The sequence below is a fragment of the Morone saxatilis genome, unplaced genomic scaffold (assembly GCF_004916995.1).
Source record: "Morone saxatilis isolate NCDOM2014 unplaced genomic scaffold, NCSU_SB_2.0 Contig22, whole genome shotgun sequence".
NCBI classification, from domain to species: domain Eukaryota; kingdom Metazoa; phylum Chordata; class Actinopteri; family Moronidae; genus Morone; species Morone saxatilis.
This window is the reverse complement of record NW_023339785.1, coordinates 2,183,877-2,191,085: the sequence shown is the minus strand read 5'-3', so window position 1 is coordinate 2,191,085 and position 7,209 is coordinate 2,183,877.

Here is a 7,209-nt window from a genome sequence, read left to right as displayed (position 1 = left end):
CAACCTTCCGATTAGGGGACGACCTGCTCTGCCTCTGAGCCATGGCTGCCGTGTACTTACCCACCCCGGAATTAGACTCTTGGTTGAAGCCTCTGTTCTTCCCACCTTCCCATTGCCTTGTTACTGTATTCCCTGTTGTCAAACTAGCCGAAATAAACCCTTATTTCACTGCCAGTAGATGTGAAAATATTCTGAGTCTACAATTGTTGTTTCTTCCTTGAATGTCTGTACCAAAACCCATGCTAACATTTTACTCAAAGCCACAAATGTTAGTGTCATGGAGGCAGTAGAGGAAACATCAGTGGAAGTCCTTCATCATCTGGGAACCTTGAATCTCTGTAGAAAATTTCAAGACAATCAGTGTAGGCTAATACTTGTTGAGACATTGCAGTCAAATGGTCCAGACTGAATGGTTTTCGGAGCCATACATGGGCAGGCACCCCTGTACATTTGAGAACATCTTAGCCCCTACTCCAACTCCAGGCGTCAGATCCTCAGAACGACTGTTTCTAACCGTTTTACAACTGGGGCTAGTGGTAAAAGGAGACGGTGCCTTTGCAGTGGCAGCTCTTAAGAATAACCTTCCACGTCCACTCAAATGCTCCCACTTTCATTGACACTTTCAGGACAAAACTCAATATGTACGTTTTCCATGGTCTTTGCATCAGACAACTCAACTCTGATGTAATATTTACAGGAAATAGTATGTTCAAAGTTCATCCAAACATTTAAAACCACCAAACACAAACTTCCCGCAGTTATGGTGTTCACTATTTGGGTTCTTTTGTGCAGTTTATCAGCTGTTCTCTACTCTTAATATCCATAAAATATGTCACTTAGTCAGGGGTCGTCAGTTTGCTCAATGATAGAAAAGGGGTCCCTTAAGGATTTGGGAACCACTGACCTAGAAAAAGGTTGAGTAGTGTCTGGGCCAGAACCACAATACTGTTTAACAGCTTTTCCCAACAGGCTTTACTCCACACTGCAAAGCACTGCAGACTTATACAGAGGTCTAACAATGCCCCCCTAACTCACAGATACTAATTCAACAACAAACTTGACTTGTATGCCGTGCTGCTACTTTTATTGTAGCAGGTATTGTTTCATTTTTTAACATTTTTACTAATTGATCTTTTCTAATGAAACAAGGCACATCTTTATGTTCATCCAATGCACTTCAATCTGCTTACTACTACTTGTCTGTTTTTTATTTTATCTTACTGTGCAGTAGCAATGACACAATTTCTTTCCCCCATACATTGAGTATTGTATATGGACATAATGGCAATAAGTTTTACCTTGTATTCTTGCTTCTATTTAATGATGTATGTGTGCTGTTTGAAGAATCGATATCATAGTGAAAAAGCAGCCATATATGAGGTATAAGCAGTGATTGTGGTGAATGGTGTCTGCAGTTTCTCCTGCTGTGGTTTCAGTTTGAGGCAAAAGTCATTTTTGACACCAAAATCACACTTCACTGCAGTCCTGCTCATTATAGTCCGGGCAGTGTCGTGGCTAACCACATTATCAAATGGCTAAAAAGTAAAAAGATTTTCAAGAAATTCAGCACTTGAGCAGAGCAAGGTCTCTGCACTTGAGCTGGGCTGACAGTAAAATAGGACTCTCCTTGGGGACATATTCAAATATTGAATCTAATTTAAATGTGCTGCTTGTCTGACTTTCAATGCCAACCATTGTCAGATGTAAGGCACTTTGTTCTCAGATCACTTCTAAAATCAAATGTAGTATTAGTTATGACGGATGTCTTGATGATAAAATCATATAAGAAGATGGTCTAACTTGACCTGAATTAAGATCCATGTCTAATGTCTTTTGACTTTTCTGCCAGTTATTGTGCATTAGTGTTTATATCCATCACAGTAATTATGATCGTTATTACAAACTTAAAACGCATGAAGGAACAATGAAAGCTTATCAACACTAAAATGATAACGCCTCTCACTTTGCAGGACAGCTGAATAATTAATACCAGTTTTATGGAAGGGGATTTTATTTCCCTGTTGAACAAAAATAATGATTTTGGCACGATCGTTTTAAACTAGCGTTATGAACTTTTTAGGAATGCTTCTGCATCATATAGCACACAGTGTGGATGTTAATCTTTATAATGTCTTAAAAAGTTAACGCTGTGAGCACTTCTTCTTTTGTTTTCTGTGGAGAAAAGCTCACAAAGCTTGCCCTTGGTTTGGAATGAGCTGGTGAGAGACAGTGAGGAATTATTAGTGGATTGACCCACTGCCTTTTGGAAAATACCAGGATACCTCTGTCTGGTAATGATTACCTACATCATCATCAGATTTTAAAGGCTAACTTCAGTCCCACATTTTTTTGTCAAAGTGGCTAATGAGGACAACAATTTTCGAATTTGGTCAGGTATTGAGGGGGAGAACTGAAGCCTGCAACCACCACAACATAATTCTTGCATGCAAATTATGTCCATTAAAGGTTTTTGTTACTGACTGGCTCAGATTGTTAGTATAAGTGTGTGAACCCTACAGAGAAATTATACATTTGCTGTACCTTTTGCTTGATTTGGTCTGTGAAATCTCCTCTGTGGGCATAGGGTCCCACAGAAACACCCGCAGTCTCAAGAACTTTGCAGCCTTGCAGCAGCTGGTTCACCCTCCTGTAGGAGCTCTTCATCTATGTACTTCAGCTCAAACAAATATGGGCAGCCATCAAATTCAAAGGCCTAATCCACATTGTTGAAATCAGCTATATATTCAGTCATATCATTGAAAATCTTTTACATAACACTAAACCATACTTTCTGTAGTCCCAACACAACAAACTCATTCCGACTGGCTTTACTATGCTCATGTCTCCACTATTGTCTTCCTGCCTTACGTCACCTCACCTCTCCTGAGATTGAAGAAGACTTGTCCGTCAGCAAGACTTGGTTAGAAACACAGCAGATCAAGCAAAAGCTACTGAAAACCTTGAATTTCTCAATGTGGCAGTGTTGTCAGACAATCTAAGCTGTTCTTTGGCAAAAGTGCCCATAAGGATTACATTGGCAGGCTGCAGTGTTCACAAAGTTACCCTTTAATTTTGGCAGAATGCATACCTCTTAATCCTTGATCATACTTAAGTACAAATAGATAGCTGCAGACTTTCACGCAGACAGCAGACAAGCACATGCTTCTCTACATACTACAATCACAAGTCTGTGTATGCAGACCACAAGTAGAACAACTCCTTAGTTTGTTGTATTTGTATTTATCTGTTTTTCTGCAGTGCATACACTCTGTGTCAATCTGTCAAATCTGTCACAAATTTTGGTCTGCATGTGGAGGGCTCCCTCCAGGCTCCCTGTGGGCAGATGGCCCCTTACGGCAATCATGGAAATCATGAATTGGCCTTCAGTAGGGATGTGGTTAATATCTTTGATGCCACTTTAGCTGTAAAGGTTGGTGTCTTCCAGTGAAACATTCATTAGTTCAGCCTGACCAGTCCTTAGTGTGGCCAGATCCGACCACTAATAGGGATGTTTCCAGACTTTTTTGACTGGGGTGGCACAAGTTGGGCACTGACTTATGCAGAGGTGGCATGAAGTCTGTGTCTCAACTTTCTAGTAATTCCCAATTTTTGGAATTCAAATGCTGTTTATGGACCCCGCAGAAATATTTATATACTAAGTGAAAATAACTGCACGGTTTTTGCACAAAACGGCATGGTATTCTCATAAAGTGGGTAAGTAGGCAAATGGAAGACTGATGGGTACCCATAGAACCCATTTTCATACAGATATAGTGAGGTTAAGGGACCCTGGGAATATGGCCAAAACTGTTTTTCCATATTCCCCTTCCAACATGCTAGTATGTATAGACAGTGTGGAGTGGAAGAGGTAAAGATAATGGGATGGCACCTCTGGACAACAAATAGCACAGTCAGAGCCACTCACCTCCCCAATCACCATGAAAGTCCAATTTCTTTACATATGTCGTGCGTAATGTATATTTATGATGGCCGTCACAAATGCATTTAACAACACATAACAAGTCAAGAGTCTTCAGCCATGTAACAGCTCTGTGAGACAGATACATAAGCCTAGCATTGGTAAAGTTAGCAGCATGCTTACATTTGCTAATTAGCACTAAACACAAAGTGCAGCTGAGGCTGATTGGAATGTCATTATTTGGCAGTCCATATACCTTAGTACTGTACAATTTTAAATATTTATTTGTAACAGATGAAAAGTCAGAGGATCACCAAAGTTATTACAGTTCATCCTGAGGTGGACATGAATATGTGTACTAAATTTCCAGGCAATCCATCCAGTAGTTGGTGAGGCTTTTCATTAAAAAGGATAAAATATCAACTTCATGGTGGTATTAGAAGAAAAGCCAGCAGGAAAGTCATCAAAGACGGTGGGATTCATCCTCCTCTGTTGAGACATTTCACTGATTAATCTATCCAATAGTTGTTGAGACCAAAGTGGTCTGGACCAAAGCAGCGGCCCGACCAAATGACAGAGAGAGAGAGATCATCCATAAAGCTACGACCGTAGTGTGGTTAAAACAAATAGCATATTAATGACAATCATTGGCCTTGCAAGAAGTGCGAGAGTAAAATATAACATTCTGTCCAAAAATGCATTGGGTCCTTAAAAAGATATAAAATGATATGATAATAATGATCTTCACTCTTCAGTTATATAAACAAACTTTTTGAATAAGAAAATATTTCAACCTGATTGTATTGGACTGAAATATCATCACTGAGTGTGGAAAGTGTCTGGAAGCCACTTTGTTTTCACACTGTCCCCTCCACCTCTTTCTGTTTATCTCTCCTCACACACACTTATATTTCCCTGTCTAGAGGTCTGTGACTGTGCAACAAGTGTCTGACTAATGCTTGAGATGGCATCTTGAGGACTGTTGTGTTAAGAAGATCTAATTTCATGGTTAAGCCGCACAGAGAGTCTTGAGTACTCTGACAAACAACCCCAGCAGTGAGCAAATGAGTTTAATGCTTCGCCAGCCGCTATATCAAAAGAATGAAGGCATGGAAATCATTTCTGTTCATCACTGATACTTTACTGGGGTCTTTACTTTACTTTAAAGGTTATATATATATATGAAATTAATTTACCACTAGATGTTGTTGCACTAGAGAACCAGCATGTCAGACAAAAAGCACTACTGCAGACTAGACTCAATTGAAAAAAACAGTAATTTTACCTAGAAGAAACAAAACAAAACTCACTAAAGGTTAGATAGAACTAGATGTGCAATGGCTGCCATGTAACAAAAGCTACGTATTTGGTTCTGACAACATTACAGAAAGGGTCCCTACAGATCCCTACCTTTCGTTTGACCAGAAACAGCTGTAATATTCCTGTCACTCTCCATCAGACTCCATAGACAAAAGCGGTATTTCACCTTGCATGTCATCATAACATCGTCAACTTCATTCAAAGTGGACAGAAACAAAATAAAACTCACCAAAACCGTCTTTGTCAGTCTTTCCACTGTTCCAACCATCACCAACTCTGGTTTGGTCAAATAAACTCTTAATTCAACTGTGTGGACATCCATTACCGGCTGTTTGTGGGGCTCCAGCGTGCAGAGAGTTGCGATGCATTTATGGTAAAACTGCTTCATAAGGGTTAGGATTAGCACCCTGGAGGCCACTTTATGGTGTTTTATCCACTAGAAGGGCACCTTGGAAGGCACTTCCGCAGCATGTGACTGCATGGACTGTGCACCCACTGCACTTTGAGTTAAAAAAGTAAACTGGACTGAACTGGCTTGTGTATGCGTGTACTGTATTCACCATCCTTGGAACTGCTATTCACACTCCAGTTTTTTCTTCTTTTTACTTTTTCATGTTGTTCTCTCAAACACAACCCAGAACCACTTCTTGGAGGTGGCAATCTTGTTTTCTGGAATGCATACATATGCGTACACAGACCTCCATTTGTAGTGTGTACAGAAGTGCATGTGTCCATTCTCCAAGTATTGAAATATAAACAAAGCTTCAGCCAGAATTTACACACCAACTACTTTGTGTGTCCCCATCCTCAGAACCAGGCTGAAAAAAATCATTTTCAAGTGGGCTTCATGAGAAGGAAGTGTCACAACTCCAGTCAGCTCCTAACAGTCGTTCTGTTCCTCGCTCTGTTTCTCTACCATTTACTGACCCTGCATGTCATTCCAGATCCAGCCCCTCCCTCCTGCCCTGCAGGGTTCATTTTCTCTGTTTCCACCACCTGACCTTTCACCACCTACACTCACCTGTTTCTCATTTCCCTAATCAGTCCAGTAGTGTATATACCGGTTCATTTACACTAGAACTCTGCTAGGTTGTCAAGTTTGCATCCGCCAGAGCTTTCCAGCCCCTTTTTCATTCTGCCTGTTTCTGGGATTACTGATTCCTCGCCTGTCCCGTCTGGTTAAGTTTGCTGTTAAAGCTAACAAGAACTTTTACTGGACTCTGACTGACTCTGACTGTCTGTGTCATGCGTTTGGCTTTCAGTTCTGCGGCACGGCATCTGTTACAAAGGTTTTTCAATTAACTTTAATAGAAAAAATAATTTTCTGATAATTATATTAAAATGTTTGTAGAGTCAGAACTGTTGTTTGTTGTTGTGTTAACAATAGTGATGTCAGATTTGTTTATGGAACTATGGAATATTAAATTATCCATACTTGAAAATGGTAAATGGACCTGTAGTACTTGTATTAGCGCATTTGTAGTCTTACCGACGCACTCAAGAAGCGCTTTTTTGTACAAGCTAGGCGCATGGCCACACTTCAGCACGACGATTTCACACAGAGCACTTATGGCAAAGACCCACGTGCAAGACAGAGAAACTAATGCATTGGCGATACACTTCACACACCGATGCAACGCATCGGGGCAGCAACTTCGGGTTTCAGGTAGTCTTGGACTCGAAGGATACGTTCGACATGTGGCACCATCGGGATCAGACTTCCGATTAGGGGAGTGAGCCCGCGTCCTGCCTCTGTGCGACCAGCCGCCCCCTACAGGATTTACTCAGCTTTTGTACACCTCATGGGTGTGTGAAAAAATTCAGGCAGAATTAATTGAATGTCTTTTTAGCAACTGCCTTCACGTTACGTCCTGCAACCCTTAAGCAGGTTGAACATGAATTAATATTTTCGGACATACATAAAACTACTGCTATGAAATCCATGTTAATTGTTAAATGAAATAGGCAAA